Below are 16,107 nucleotides of genomic sequence, written 5' to 3'. Positions count from 1 at the left end.
CTTCTACTCCTATTCAAGCTTGAGGTAAGTAGTTCCTCTAGAGTTTCCTTGTTTTGGAGGTCATGTGTGAATTATATGTTTCCATGATTTGCTTATGTTATGCATGTTCTTTAGAAATTCATGTTTAGTTAGAAAAAAATGAGTTTTCATGATTTATGTTCCTTATGTTGTTATGCATTTAATATGAGTTGCCTATTTGACTTCATGAGATGAATTGATGAACATGCTTTAGCATGCTTTTGAGAGAAATTGCATATTGGCTCCATGATATTGTGTTGAGCATGATTTTAGTTGGAGAAGGTAGTTCCTCCTATGAATATGAGAAATGTTGAGTTTCATGCATGATGGGTTGTAGATCTAGTTCTTACTTCCTTATGATGCATTAATTATGTTTGAGTTGGAGTTGATGTTTCCTCCTTTGAAATCTGCATTATTTTGATGTTGGATGCATGATTGATGAGTCCACAATGTGGACTCTTTTAGGGCTTTATTTTAATGGATTTAGTGTCCTCAAATACAAATTTTGTCCCAATAACTGATGTAAATCCTTGAGTTTCAGGTATTTGGAGTTAGAGACAAAGCATGGACGCTATGGAGCAAAAAGGAACAAGGCAGCTGCAAAAACGAAGAAAAGAAGGCCTGAGGATCGCTGAAGCCATTGGGCGAGTCGCCGAATGGCCTTGGTCTTGCCCAATGTTCTAGTGTGCCAAGTCCTGAAGGAAAATATCAAATAGGCGATAGAAAAGAGCAGTCAGCGAGTCGCCGAACGGTTCCGTGAAGCAGTGCCATATCACCCAAAGTTACAGAACATGAAGTTGCTAAAGGACAATGCAAAAAGGTGATAAACCAGATCAAATGGCGGATCGCCGAGTGGATCGGCGATCCCAACTAACTGCTTTGAGTGATCCTTCGCAGCACAATTTTTGACACCTATAAATATTTGTTTGAATTTTTAGTTTCATATGCAATTTTTAAGTTTTACATTTCAGAACTCAGTTTTTAGAACTTAGTTTTTTGGAGACTATTTTCCTTAACTTTGAAGAGTTGAAGATTTCCATTTTCTTAGCATTTGGAAGTGAGTATTAAAGATTCTTCATCCTTGACGTGTTTAAACAAAATATTTATTGTACCCATTTGATGGAAACACTTACCGATATCAATTTCTATCTCTTTATTATGTCTAGCTAAAACCCTAATTCTTGGGGTGTGATTTTGTGAATATGGGTTGAATTTACTACTGGGTATTGTTAATTGATTGTTTATTCACTGTTTAGAGGTGATTTCGTTCAGTAGTTGTGTTTGAATTAAATGGGGTTGTAGTTGCAAATACAATTTTATCTTCGTGTTTTTGACTTGCTCGAGAGAGGTTGTAAAACCAAAACTACTGAATCAATAGTCGGTGGTTATTAGGTTGTTGTGGGTTCATCTCGAGAGAGTGAATCCTAAAACCTCTCTCACACATTCAGCTCGAGAGAGTGAATGGACTAAGCCAAAGGTTGTGCTTCATTGCCGCTTATCGGTGTTTGAGAGAAACCGATTTGATTCGGGGTAAATTGTTCGAGAAAAAAATTACCCCCACTAAAGTCTAGCCTAGTTACCAATTTGCAGCAAGTTACTATCAATAGCATTTACCCGGATGTGTATTTTAGCCCATATTCCTATAACATCCCAAGAATCTTATCTCCATATTTGCATTTTCGCTTTAGTTGTCTCTTTAGTTGATAATTGCTTACAAAACCCTCTATGATAATTGACACTTGTGTCACCTTTTTAATTTATCATGTTTTACTCGTTCATGTTTTTAGCTATAATTAACTTGAACACATTTTTACTTTTCTATTAATTCTCAATTGCAAACCGCTCCTTGTGGGAACGATCCCAACCCTTGGTTGAGTTATATTACTATTGAACGACCGTGGACGCTTAGTATTGGATGAAGCACCAGGATACGTCAAACCAAATTGGTGCCACTGCCAAGGAGTGGTGTTAGTTGAGAATTTTTAGTTCAGTTGAATTTCGTTCTTGTTAATTATAGTTGAACTCACTTAATTTTTAGTTTTGGTTTTTGTGTTGTTGTTTTGAACAGAAAAATTGAGCATATCTGCTAGCAACGGTGACCCAATGGACCACTCTCTTGTGAAAATGATTATGTTAAGGGATAACATCCTAAGTTTCAATAAATTGGAGTGTGAGTCAGTTTATGAGTTGTGGAAAAGGTTCAAGGCTTTCTTGCAGCATTTCCCGACTCATGGAATTCCAGATAAAATGCTTTTGGAATGTCTCTACCCAGAGTCGGAAGAGGGGCTGCCTTATGAAATTGAGGCAAACCCTACTAATGGAACTTAAGTGGGGACTTGCATCGTGCCACGATGTTAACTAAGGCGCTGCTTGGGAGGCAACCCAAGACCCTTTATCCCTTTATTTTTGCTTTAAGAAATAATGGTGTGTTGTTTGTGTAGGTCGAAGTGGGAAAGTTGTTGAAAAGTGCAGATTGGTGAGAAAAAAGGTCCAGTCGACGCATCACCAAAGAGGTCGGCGACCTAGACCCAGACCGCTGTTGGACTCAAGACAATTTTACATTAGAGTCTGTAAAAGTCGGAGAGCCCAGGAAATTTTTGGCGAATCGCCGACCAGGTCGGTGATCCCGATCTAATCCACCGTTTGGACCCCCACATCAACTGAGGATCCTATAAAAATCGACGAGGTAAGTGACCACTCGATATGTTACTGAATGGGCAGCGAGCATGACTAATGTCGTCGAATAGGCGAGAACTAGACAGTTTCTAAAAAGGCCAAAGGTTTAAACTTTCAAACTCTTCACTTTTCCTCACTTTCAATCGTCACAAACTCACACCCGCACCTTAGTTTCTATATTTTTGCAATTTTAAAGTATTTTAGTCGTTGATTTGTGTTCGAAGTGGATTACATCGTCGCCTAGCATTTCAAAAGTATTTTAATCAGCATCTAAGGTTAGTTTTCCGAACCCCAAATTTAGTTTTAGTAATTTTGTACTCATTTGCAATGATCTTATCTTAGTGATGTGTGTTGGGCCTCTTCGATCTTAATTGTTTTTGCTTATGCCTGTGAAAATCTTCCCCGTAGTGATTATATTGTTAAAATCCCATATTTTTGTGCCTTAAAATCGATTAAATCTTATGGGCTTGTGCTTGCATGTTGTTGAGTCTAGCAGGGAGAAGTCTGAGTATCCTGAGATATGGTAAAGACCAATATTGTCAAGCCACCCCAGAAAAGAGCACGGGATATCACAATAAATGAAGGGGGGTCAAATCCTCCCAAGAAGGGAAGACAAGAACCTCCACCTGGAACAAAGGCAAGGGCAAGAGGCCCATTTCTGACAGGGAGACTACTCCCTGAGGCCCCTATAATCCTTCATAGGCCCGGGGATTCTATACAGCTATGTAGGCTTTTTTGGCGGATACACCATTGGCAGCTCCTAGTGGGACTTGTATTGTTGTTTCTTCTAAGGCGACTCCGGATACTAAGACCCAGAACCAGAGTGATGCACCAGGCACTAATGCCCAGACAAATGGAGCGACTGTGTAGATAGGATCGCCTACGTACCTCCCTCTCTTTCGTACTTTATTTCACTTTTGGATATTTTTGTTTGCATTTGAGGGCAAATGTTTTATTTGTGGTGGTGTGAGGCCCACCTTTTGTGATTTTGTGACTCTCTAATTTTGTTTATATATTGGGTTGTGAGCTGAAATTGTGTTTTATACACTGCATCTTGTGGATGTTTGAGCTTGTGGCTCCATGTTTTTAATTGTAAATGATTTTTGACCCTTTCGAAAAAATTTGCCACCTCTTGTTTGTGTTGATTGTGGTTGTTCTCTTGCAAATTTGAGTATCTGTTTTCATCAATACTGATGAATTTAATAGTGCTCATAATCAAACATAAATGAATGCGCTAGGACGAGGCCAATTGAAGTTGCATAGACAATATGTGAACTCTTTGCATCTCGTTGTGACTAGCCAATTATCGAATCGAGTTTCTTGTGATGAACATTGCAGACTAGCGAAAGTGTGGAGTCTCGTTTGACTTTGGTGTCAATGCCTTGTGTGATGAGCTTACCGTGAACCATGTGTGATGACATCTAGAAAACCCTCTGTGATAATTGACACTTGTGTCACCTTTTTAATTTATCATGTTTTTACTCGTTCATATCTATAGCTATAATTAACTTGAACACATTTTTACTTTTCTATTAATTCTCAATTGCAAACCGCTCCCTGTGGGAACGATCCCAACCCTTGGTTAGGTTATATTACTATTGAACTACCGTGGACGCTTAGTATTGGATGAAGCGCCCGGATTCGTCAAACCAATGATGTGATGCTAGTCTTGAGTTTTTACTTCTGTAAGGTGTCTAGATCGTCATTCGAGGATGAATGTTCCCAAGCTGGAGATATTGTAACACCTTGAAAACTAGTAGGTTAAACTAGAGCTAAAACATGAGGGTTAACATCAAGGGAAAAGGTCAAGGGCTAAGGAAAATGGGCAAGGGCCTAGGCTTCCCATTTTTGCCAAGGCACTTCCCACCAAGACCACGAGGGTCTTTAAGACCCATAGTGGACACCATGAGTCGTGGTGCCACTCGTGGAGGTGAAGGCATTAACCTCCTTAGGCTGCCTCAAAAGTGACCCCTCCACACGAGCCACTTCATGGCTCTTGAAGCCTTAGACGGTTTGTGGGAATGGTCTTGAACCTACCTTAGTGGATTGGCCATGGAGGGTGGCTTGGCCTAGGCACTGCCTCAAGGTCCACAAGAGGGACCACGGCTCGTGGCCTTGAACACGGCTTGTGGAGCCCTTCATGAAGTTGCCTTGTGCGTGTGAGCTAAAGGCACAATTGCCTAGGCCACTGCCTCAAGTCCACGAAGGGGACCACGGCTCATGGAGCCCCTCGTGGCACCTGGGAAACTCACTTTAAGTGAGGGTTATTTTGGGGATTTCATGTTTAAGTCCAATTGAAGTGGAGTCATTTTGGGTAAGTTTAGGGGAACTATATAAGTTATTTTCAAGTCAAATTCACCCAAGTTAAGTCATAATTCCCAAACACCCAAATAATTTCCCAAAGCTCATCTCCTCTCCCAAAATTTCTCTCTCTAGAACTCAAGGAAGAAGAAGAGGAAAGTTGAAGCTAGGGATTGAAGAAACAAGGCTTTTTCACTCAATTTCTTTGGAGAATCATAAACAAGGTATAGTAGTCCTTCATCCATGGATAGTTTTCATCCATGGAGTCCCTCCAAACTCAATTTCAAAAGTAGTAATTTCCCCAAAAGTTATGGTTTTTACTCCAAGTCATGGATTCCTTTTCAAAAACGATTCTATTGATTTAATTATTTGATATTATGATTGATTTGATGATTTACTATAGTTTTATGATCAAATCTCCCAAGAATCCATGAAACCCCCATATTCTCAATTTGTGACCTTGTGATATAGGTGAATTGAATAAAGAAGAGTATTATGAGATTATGCTTATAGTAATAATAGTAATTGAATCATGTTATCATTCATGTCTAATGTATTAATTCTAGATATGTTGATTGAATGTGATTTATGGTCTTTAAAGGGCAAAGTATGAGAATTATGCATATTTATGAGGTTTATGTATATGCATTTAAAACACTTTGAGAGTAAAGTGAATATGATTATGATCTAATTTTTGTGTTTATTGGATGATTATCCTCATATACACACTTATGGTTGAATATGATACGATGTGAAAGGTTTGTCACATGTAGTGATTCTAAGGTTGGAAGACTAGTCTCACCTATTGAATCTATGAGCTATAGCATGAATTATTTTGGATTGAGTGTCAAGACACTCTTCCATGAATATGCACTCAAGTCAAGACTTAATATGTAATCTATGGAAATTAATTCTTAGCACCGAATGGATATGAATATGAGATGAAAGATTTTACACTAGTTGAGTCCAACTTTTCGAATGGGTTCCTTATACCTTAGTTGAGTTCGGGTTCCCATGGTATGTATCTCATGAGATGGAAACCTTATACATTAGTAAAGTCCAGGTTTCTATTAGCAATCTCCTTATCCCATAACTATGTGCCCACATAGGTCTTTAGCTAGTGGATCCACCTAAGCTAAGAGTATGGTTCTACCTTAGGAAAGTAGAAAAACCCCTTTTTGGTGTGGGGTAGACACCGGATTCCATGTTAGCTCATATGGTCTATGTCGGTTAAGTCTTATTCCCAATAGGATAAGAATATTAAATATGAACTATGGTTATTCAAGGAGCTTTACCTAGCATGGGTAGGATTATGTGATCTTATTCATGCATTACACAAGTATGCTTTGAGGGTATTCGTGGTATGGTTATCTTATGCTATGATGATCTATGAGTTGATTATGTTTATGGCTTATGCTTTTCAATTATCTCCAAATGATGTTTTAAACTAATAATGACATACATTCAACTAAAATGTCCCTTTTAGCATGTTTTCATGATTTTGTGCATGACTATCATAATTAGTGCATTTTTGTACTAACCCATATTTTCTTACATTTTTCCCCAAGTGTAGGGTCCGGATCTTAAGGCGGTCATCACTTGATTCGATCTTGGATTTGACTATTCTCCTTGCTTGTGGTGAGTCCTCATGATTCGAGGATGGGAGATTCACTTTGAGTTTCACGTCTAGCATTTTGTTTCAAACTATGTTGTATGGGCTATGTCCCTTTTTATTTGAACTATTGTAATAGATGGCTAATTGAGACCATACTAGTTTTCTGCTTTCCTTTATAAAGACTTTTTGGACTTAAATGCATTTTACTCTTATTGTTCTAATACTTTATGTTATGATATGCTAAGGGCTTGTATGAGACCCCTTCGGGGTCAAGTACGCCATGTTACGTCTAGGGGTTACCCTTGGGTCGTGACAAGTAGCTTCTTGTTCCACATTCTCCCTCACATTTCTTCTAGCATAAGCTCTCCGAGTAGACATATCCTGTAGAGCATCGAATAAGGATTAGGACAGACTTTATCGAGTTAAACATTATCGCACGACTTTAGAGTAATGAAGAAGTGGAGTTTCCTAACCATCTAGCAACCTCCCATTCATAAATGTGGTGCGCTTCACACTCATGAACAAGACTCTACTTGACCTGGTTTTTAGACATCCTAGGACCAATCTAAACCTTGTGCTCTGATTACCAAGTTTGTAACGACGTAGGGGTACCCCCTAGATGTAACATGGCGTACAAAAACCCTGAGAGGCCTCATACAAGTCACTTAGCATTCTTAACATAAGAGATAGAATCAAAAGAGATAAAGAAACATTTCAAGTCCAAACATTTTATAAAAGTAAAGAGGAAGTCTAAAACACTTGTCTCAAATATCATCTAATAAAATAGAATCTCGAGACGTAACACGTACATCAATGTTTAAAACTCAAATGAAAAGAACATCAGTAAAGTATTGGACAAATCCTCGGATGAATGAGGACTCACCAATCTTAGACTATTCCTCTACTATAGATCCTAGCCACAGAGATAAGAATCGGGAACGGTGGACCCTACATTTGGATAAGAAATGTAGGCAAGAGTATGCGTTAGTACAAAAATATACGAAATATGATAGTATGCATATACATAACATAAGAGTTAAATAACATAAATCATAAAGCATAATCAATGCACATAATAGATCATCTCAACATGTAAGGAGTACTTCTTGAAGTAACCTCAATTCATCCTTAGTCAAGACATGGATAACCGCCTCTAGTCTTACTCATCATGGATGGCGAACTCAAGAAACAATACAAGCCCATCATTCATCATAACACATCATAGCATATCTATTAAAGACATGGGGAATCGTTGCTTGCCTTATAATGAAGGATCATGGGCAATCGTCTCTCGTCCTTTCACTTTGGGATCATGGCTAATCCCCTCTTGTCCAACTTACATTATAGAAACGTGGGTAATCACCTCTTGTCCTACTCTAAGAAATATGGGTAATCGTTTTCTATCCTTCTCATTCAGGGTCATGGGTAATCGCGTCTTGCCCTTATCATTTTCATAGTTCCCTAGCTTAGATTCATCTTAGGTGAGGAAGCCTTTCAACCTAGAATCATTCAATGTGAGAAAGCTTTCACATTCATACACAAGAAATCATGAGGGAAAATCCCTTCCACAATAATCACATCAAAATCAACAACTAATAACATATGTTTTCCTCTCAAGTCCATTCGTATCATAAATCATCACATATGCTTCAATCTCAAAGCAATTCTTATTGTATCGTATTTATCCTATAAGAACACACATAAAACCATAATTCCTCCTTTCATAGAGTAAAACCCATTATTAATCAATTCCTACTTAGAAACATGGGTTAAGCATGGATACATGGAATTTCATCTTAAAAGCATAGAATTCTCTCAATTCATGCATAATCAATCATAATTCAAACAATTGAATCAACATTCATAAGAACCCATAACTAGCATGGTCCCTCAATACTGCTTCTCCATGGGCATGACCTCTGGATAGTTCTGCTCCACGAGCACGACCTGTAGCATGGGCTTTACCCCAACCCCAAGCTGGGTCTCAAAACTATCTCGGGAATTACCTCCCCTCTACTACCAGAACAGTAGCTCTAGTCCTCTCCATATGAAAAAAGAACACTCGATAACTTAGTACTAACGAGGTAACCACACATGATGAGAAAGAATCAACAAAAGGAAGTTTCTTAACAGTCTTCATTGCCTTTTGAAGATAAGTACGGACGTATCAGTATGGATTCTTAAGACTCTAATTAGACTCGACGTGTAAACATGTGAGACCTATGAACCTGTGGCTCTAATACCATTTGTCACAATCCAAAAATAGATGTGATGGTACTCGTCTTATCCCACTAAGACAAGACAGTCTAAAATCCAATCATTACGATAAAGTGCGGAAATGAACTATAACTAAAAAATTAACAACAATTAATAATGAGGATAAAAAGTCAACTTAACTAAATCCCCAAAACCTAATGTCACGTGCACATGTTTATAATGTATTGCTATAAATTTGAAAGAAATACACAAGTCTCAAATTATATTTTCTCTAAAATAGAACGAAATCATAAATAGGAGTAAGAAGGTCCGCTGAGATGAAAACAGCTACCTCACAAACATCCACAGGAAGACTCGAAAAAGAAGAAGGTAGAGAGTATCACAAAGATCAGGGCTCATAACCTACACAAAGGTAGAAACAAGGGGTGAGTACCAAACCACACGGTACTCAACAAGCAAACTCCTAAATACAAAGCTAAGAATATTGAATAAAGGTACTCCTTACACCCTAACTGAACCTCCACAACTACAACCTGCATCAAAGTAGCCCAGCCTAATAGTTCACAATTTTCATAGCACATAGTTCAACAACATTACTTCAACAATTACATATCATCAACAAACAAGATCAAGTTCACTAAATGATAAAAATGCGCAATGAATGAAATGCAATGTCAAGTATGGTCATACATGCCTGACCTAAAAATACACATTTGCTATCTATTATTTTGGGACCTATGGTGGACATAGTTGTTCATGCATCCGGCGCAACGTGTGAAGGAACCTCGATAACAGAATTCATTGTTATGTACGACACGTATCTCAAACCATAATATATGTCGTGGTGTGTAGCACGTCCCTCGAAATTGTGCATCCTTTTTAATTCTTTATTTTTCCTCAATTCACAAAACACTTGTCACAAACATGTCTCAGAACCATTAAAAATGACATGTTCAAACAATTAATGATGAGATGACCATATTTATAATAAAGCACGACTCACTACAATACAATCATGATACAACATCAACAATGAATCAATAAACCTTTTAAACCATTCTAATTACATCACACACCAATAATTAATCGTGTTGATTTTTACTACCCATGTTCATCATTAGTATTATTCAATATGAACAAGTCAACCTATCACAAAGTCCCATTACTCCCCAACACATACACCAAGAAAATACGCAATCATATACACTTAACAAGGGTCAAGAAATCTACTTGCCTCAAATAATTGAACAATCACTCCGAGACTTAAGTCTTACCCTTTTGTTGGGCTTCCAAATTAATGAAATCTATTCAAATGAATAATTCTAATAAGATTTTGAAACTAAAAGCACTCATATTACTATATGCCTTAATTACATCAAAACACTTATCCAGATACATAATCATTTCCCTACATCACAAGCCAACTGTTAAGTCTTAATTACTCCAAATAACATAACTCAAATAATAATCATAGATTACAATACACCTAATATTTAATTACCTATTTAAATATTGTGAAACTTGAATATAGTTTTATAATTATAAGAAGGATCCGGAGAAAATTAAATATCACCGAAGAACATGGTTTGTAAAATCATCATCTCATTCGCTCGACATTACAAATTGCAGAATCACCACTATAATGCATCTAATATGACAAACTACGTCATTCCTAATTGACTAAATAATTACAAAAAAACATCAAAGTTAAGTAACTACCTGAGAGCTTAGATGATTGTGATTTGGTTATCAGCTCGCAATTATCAGCGGCATAATGTTTCTTTTTGTTTCCCCTCAATTATAATCTAAAAATTGTTAAACACCTTTAATCGATCTCAAAATATGGGCCAAGTGATAAGGGTACTAAATAAATTATGGACTTGGCCCATTAACCACCTATTAAAATTAATTATTTAATATTTACCCACTAATTAATTAACTATAGCTAATCGAATAGTTCAAAATTCTCAAATCAACTTCATCAACTGAATAGGAATGACTTAGGGTAACTATCAGAAGGGGTAAAACGATAATTTCAATGAAAATTTCTAAATATGACCTTCTGGGTCATTATAGTTCTACTCCTCCTGAAGTTTGTACAAACTTTTTTTCCAGGATGTCATATGCATGCATAATGAGGAACATTTGGAAAAATAATGCTTACACTCTTCATTATACTTTCATTTCTATTTGATATAACACATATTTTTCCCGCTCCCCAAATGCATTTTTGAATTGTCGGCAAAACCATGTACATGAACAATTATTTTCTGTGTCTACAACTTCATAAGCTAATGGCAATATGCATCCTAATCACTAAACAGCCCACAACATTGTTCAATTTTTAATGGATAATAGTTAGATAATGTATCAGGTTAGGATTATTACAATTATGATTTAAAAAATCAAAATCAGGATTACCTGCCCCATAAAGTATGTTTGCCGATACAAAGATCCCTTTGTAAGCTCCACTAAGATGTGCACCGTCAACAACAACTACAATTTTAAAGAACCCAAACTCCCTCATAAATAGCCACAAGGCGATGGAAAAATACATGAATTCATTTTTGTCTAACTTGTGAATTCTTACATATGAATTGGGATACACAGTATTGTAACATCCCGAATTTTTAAAGATAAGATTCGAGCTATTCTTTATTTGTAAAAAAAGATCGTATCCGGTGATTCTTAAATTTCTCATATTTGTAAAGGTAAATTCTTTAGTGTGAGAATGATATTGGATATCAATTAAGGTCACTAAAAACTCCTAGCACAAAGTTGAGTTGAAAGTTTCCTTATCGAATAAGTTTTGATGTAAGATTCTACTTAGGTCAATTTCAAATGACCATATCTCTTAGAATATAAAGAGTTCAGTGGCCCATAACCTATCAAATTAAAGGTATTTGAATCTTCTTTCCAAATCCGCCAATTTCACAACAATCCGAGGTTTGAGTAAAACATTATGACCATTTTAGTAACCTAATACAATGTTGTGACAAATTAGCGAGGGAAAAATATTAAAAAGGGTTGTTTTTGTCTTTTTACCTCTAAGAAAACCCTAAACGAATTTTGTAACTAATTAAAGACCTAAAACAATCAGATTTTCATCCTTAATCAATCATATCTTCTCTCTCAAACCCTAAGACAAAATTCTAAGGAAAATCAAAGTAGAAGACTCCATTCAAGATTCTTTCAATCTTTTTGAAGATTCTTCTTCGAGGTAAGTTTTTCTCCAAGAATTCTATTCTTTCCAACTCAAATTCCTCCATACAATTATGAATCACTAATGAAAATCATAATTATTGGTCACATAGTTTCAAGAAACTAATTCAAGAAATCTCAACAAAGGTTTTCTTGATTTTTCTCCTTCAAGTTAGGGTTTCAAGGCTTCTAATCAAGTTCTTCTTCAAGAATCTTCAAGATCCTTCAAGAACCTTGTTCTTCCATGTATGTAAGGCTATCATAGTTTTGAACTAGTTCGTCCTCACGCCCTACATCTACTTTCAAATCAGTAAAAGAAAAATCTAGGATTTTACCCCTAGATTTGAGTATTCTTGAGATGAGTTGATTTTGAGTTCTCGAGTTCCTATTTCTTTTTGAAATTCTATTCCTAAATATTGAATTTCTATATTTTATGCATTAAGATTCTTGAGTTGATTCGTTCATGTCTATAATTCAACATGAACCCTATGAATTGAGTATTCTTGAGATGAGTAGTGTCCTTGAGTTCTTGCGTTCTTGAGTTCTGAGTATTGTGTTTCCATATTGCTATTAAGACCCCTGAGTTGAGTCGTTCATGTCCATAAATCCGTATGAACCCTATGAATTGAGTTATAAATTTTGAAAAGCTTTTCAAAGCCAACATTTGAGTTTTTAAACTAAGTTTTTGAGAAAGTAACGATGAGTTTGGAGAAAGATTTTCTAAAACATGATTAGTATAACAATCGAGTATGCTATCAATGTTTAAGCAGTATGGTATCTAGATATACCATCAATGTTTATGCAGTATGACTTCCCGAGTCTTCAATGATCATATTAAATATGATTTCGAAATGTTTTTGAGAAAAAGTTTTCAAGTATGTGTATAAGGGGATTATGTATTCCCAGAGGCATACATTTTTACATTGGCAAAAGAGAAACTGAGATTTCTAAATGAGTTATAAGTTCAAAAGTTATTTCAAGAGTAGTTACCTCTTTTAAGATGGCAGTTTGAGCAATTATCTCAAACTAGAGGAAGATTTATGTTTTTTTTTTAAACATATGAGCATGAGTATATATTATTGGGAGTAGTATTGAGTATTGATATAGGGGAGAGTTCAAACAACTCATAGCCCCCATAAACCATGTATGCCAACATGGTTAAAGGTTCATACTTTTTAGATGATTCTTAATTGCTTTTAAGCATAGCTTAGTGGATCCACTTAGATGAGGTGTACTATACCCCGGCAAGGTATCGGACAGATATGGCAGTGTGGGCGAGACATTGTATCATCACGTAGCTCATAGTGATGGTTGTCAGTTAGAGAATCTCCCAATAGAGATAAAGTGTATTTTTATATATCACTTATTATGGTGAGTTCAGAGATGAGAAAGTATTTTTTAAAGCTTTAAATGATTTAACTCCTTTATTTATGTACATTCAGTTGAGAATATATATATATATATATATATATATATATATATATATATATATATATATTGCAGTCCTTTCATTTAGTTTTTTTGTTATTTAGCTATATTACATGCTCGTACATTCAATGTACTGATGTCACTCGACTGTATCTTTTAATGATGCAGATACATGTTCTTAGGATCTACAATAGGAGTCCGTTAAGATCACTTCATCCGCTCGTCAGCTTTTGAGTTAGACCTCATATCTTCCGAAGGACTCCAGTTTTATGAGTTGTTAGTAGTAGTTCTTTTGAGGAGTTGTGGGTCGTATCCCAACACTCATCTTTGTATAGTAGAGGCTCCATATATAGACCGTTTTTTTAGAGTCTTTCTATTTCAGATATTTTATTTAAAACTTATGTTTCATACTCAGTATATTAAGCGAAGTTTTGAGATTTAGTAAATTGTTTTTAAACGTTTCTTTCAATTTGATGCTTATGTATACTTGAGGTAGTCTTCCGCTTGTAGTCAGCCATGATGAGGGTTCGCTTGGGGACCTACAATGATTCTCGAGTACCGACCACGTCCAGGGTGTAGGATCGGATCGTGACAAGTATTTAGCATATTTATGTATCCGGGCATCTTTTATATTCATTAACACGTTTACCCCTTAGCATTTCTAGTACACATCCCTTAGCACGATATTCTTGTTGGTGTGAAATCTCAATCACATAGACTTCTCTCACATCCTCAAATACATCATTTGGAGTGTGAATTCTTTTATGGTTGACTAATTTATAAGTTGTCACGTGACTAACAAATCCAACTATAGCTTGCACCTTGGTTAATATTATATCCCTTAATGGACATGTATGTTCATTAATGGACATGTATGTTCATTATTAAAGTACCACACTTTGAATACATTTGAAGTTTTCCTACAAGATGTCTTCATACTCCAACCAGAGTCATTCAAAAAATATGCTAATACATAGCTGCACAATTTATTTATCAAACCATTATACGTATCAGATACATTACAAATCACCAATGTCTCATGTATCATTCATTACCATGATATATTTTTTTACAAAAATACCAAGATAGATTAATAGTATTGTATCATACTCATTTTCTTAATCACTAATTTTACTTTAGAATAAATACAATAACTATCTAATACGCCTTAATGGATACTATTTCTTACATGTATATCATACACATTAATATCATACAAATCAATGCTGAATATTTTTTCGTGTACGATGATTCATTTATACCAAAAAAAAGAACTTTCCATGTATCTGATACTTATTAATAACCACACAATAATGCACAAATTAAAAAATAAACACATTACACACAGTATTTACTACTAATGTATTATGAAACATATCACCATGATACATTCATAATAAAAACACAGAGCATTATATCAATTAAAAATTCACTAAATTCTTAGAAATGACAATGTATCATGCTTAATGTATCAAAATTCAAAAAATCTAATACACATTATAAAACAACTAATTTCTAACCTTTTATTATCAGATATCTTTACCCTGAAATTGAAGTTGTACTCTATTTTATATTTCATCATTACAGAGATGAGTGTTGCTTTATCTGTATTCAATTGTCTCTCCTTCACCTCTTTATTGTTTGTATCAGTTATGTAATTTGTTACTTCTAAGTTGGAAATATAATATGAATCGCCAATTTTTTATTCAACCACAACAAGAGCTTGTGCATCCTTTTCTAAACCTTCAACGCATGCGATTTCACCGGACGTAAGCAATGTATCGCTCCAGCCATCATGTCTGTTCTATCAATGTATAATGGATACATTACAAATCTAGGCTCATTTTTTATTCACCTCAAAGTATAGTTTTATTCCCATGTCATTCCTAATTATCATTGGAGTTGAATTACCTTCTAAAATCATCTATCTCCACTTCAGCTGTAATGACGGATTTGAAAATCACAAAAGAAATTGTTTGTCCGAGAACTATTTTATCACTTTTATATCTTTCATAACTCATCTCGCTTTCCCAGATCCCTGAATGTCTCAACAAAACATTTATATATTCGTCATGTATCAACTACTGTTTTCATCTTTTTTTACTTTGTTACAATTTGCAAGAACAAAATTTGAATTTTGAATTTCTTGAAGCTGGCACGATTTGGGAGAGATTGACAACAACTTGATTTGCGTGATTTGAAGAAATCACATTCAATTTTATTCATAATAAAAACACAGAGCATTATATCAATTAAAAATTCACTAAATTCTTAGAAATGACAATGTATCATGCTTAATGTATCAAAATTCAAAAAATCTAATACACATTATAAAACAACGAATTTCTAACCTTTTATTATCAGATATCTTTACCTTGAAATTGAAGTTGTACTCTATTTTATATTTCATCATTACATAGATGAGTGTTGCTTTATCCGTATTCAATTGCCTCTCTTTCACCTCTTTATTGTTTGTATCAGTTATGTAATTTGTTACTTCTAAGTTGGGAATATATTATGAATCGCCAATTTTTTATTCAACCACAACAAGAGCTTGTGCATCCTTTTCTAAACCTTCAACACATACAATTTCACCGGATGTAAGCAATGTATCGCTCCAGCCATCATGTCTGTTCTATCAATGTATAATG

The sequence above is a fragment of the Solanum verrucosum genome, unplaced genomic scaffold, assembly GCF_900185275.1.
Source record: "Solanum verrucosum unplaced genomic scaffold, falcon-dt-bn FXZP01000276.1, whole genome shotgun sequence".
NCBI classification, from domain to species: Eukaryota; Viridiplantae; Streptophyta; class Magnoliopsida; order Solanales; family Solanaceae; genus Solanum; species Solanum verrucosum.
The sequence above is the reverse complement of the archived record's forward strand: the minus strand, read 5'-3'. Positions refer to the sequence as shown.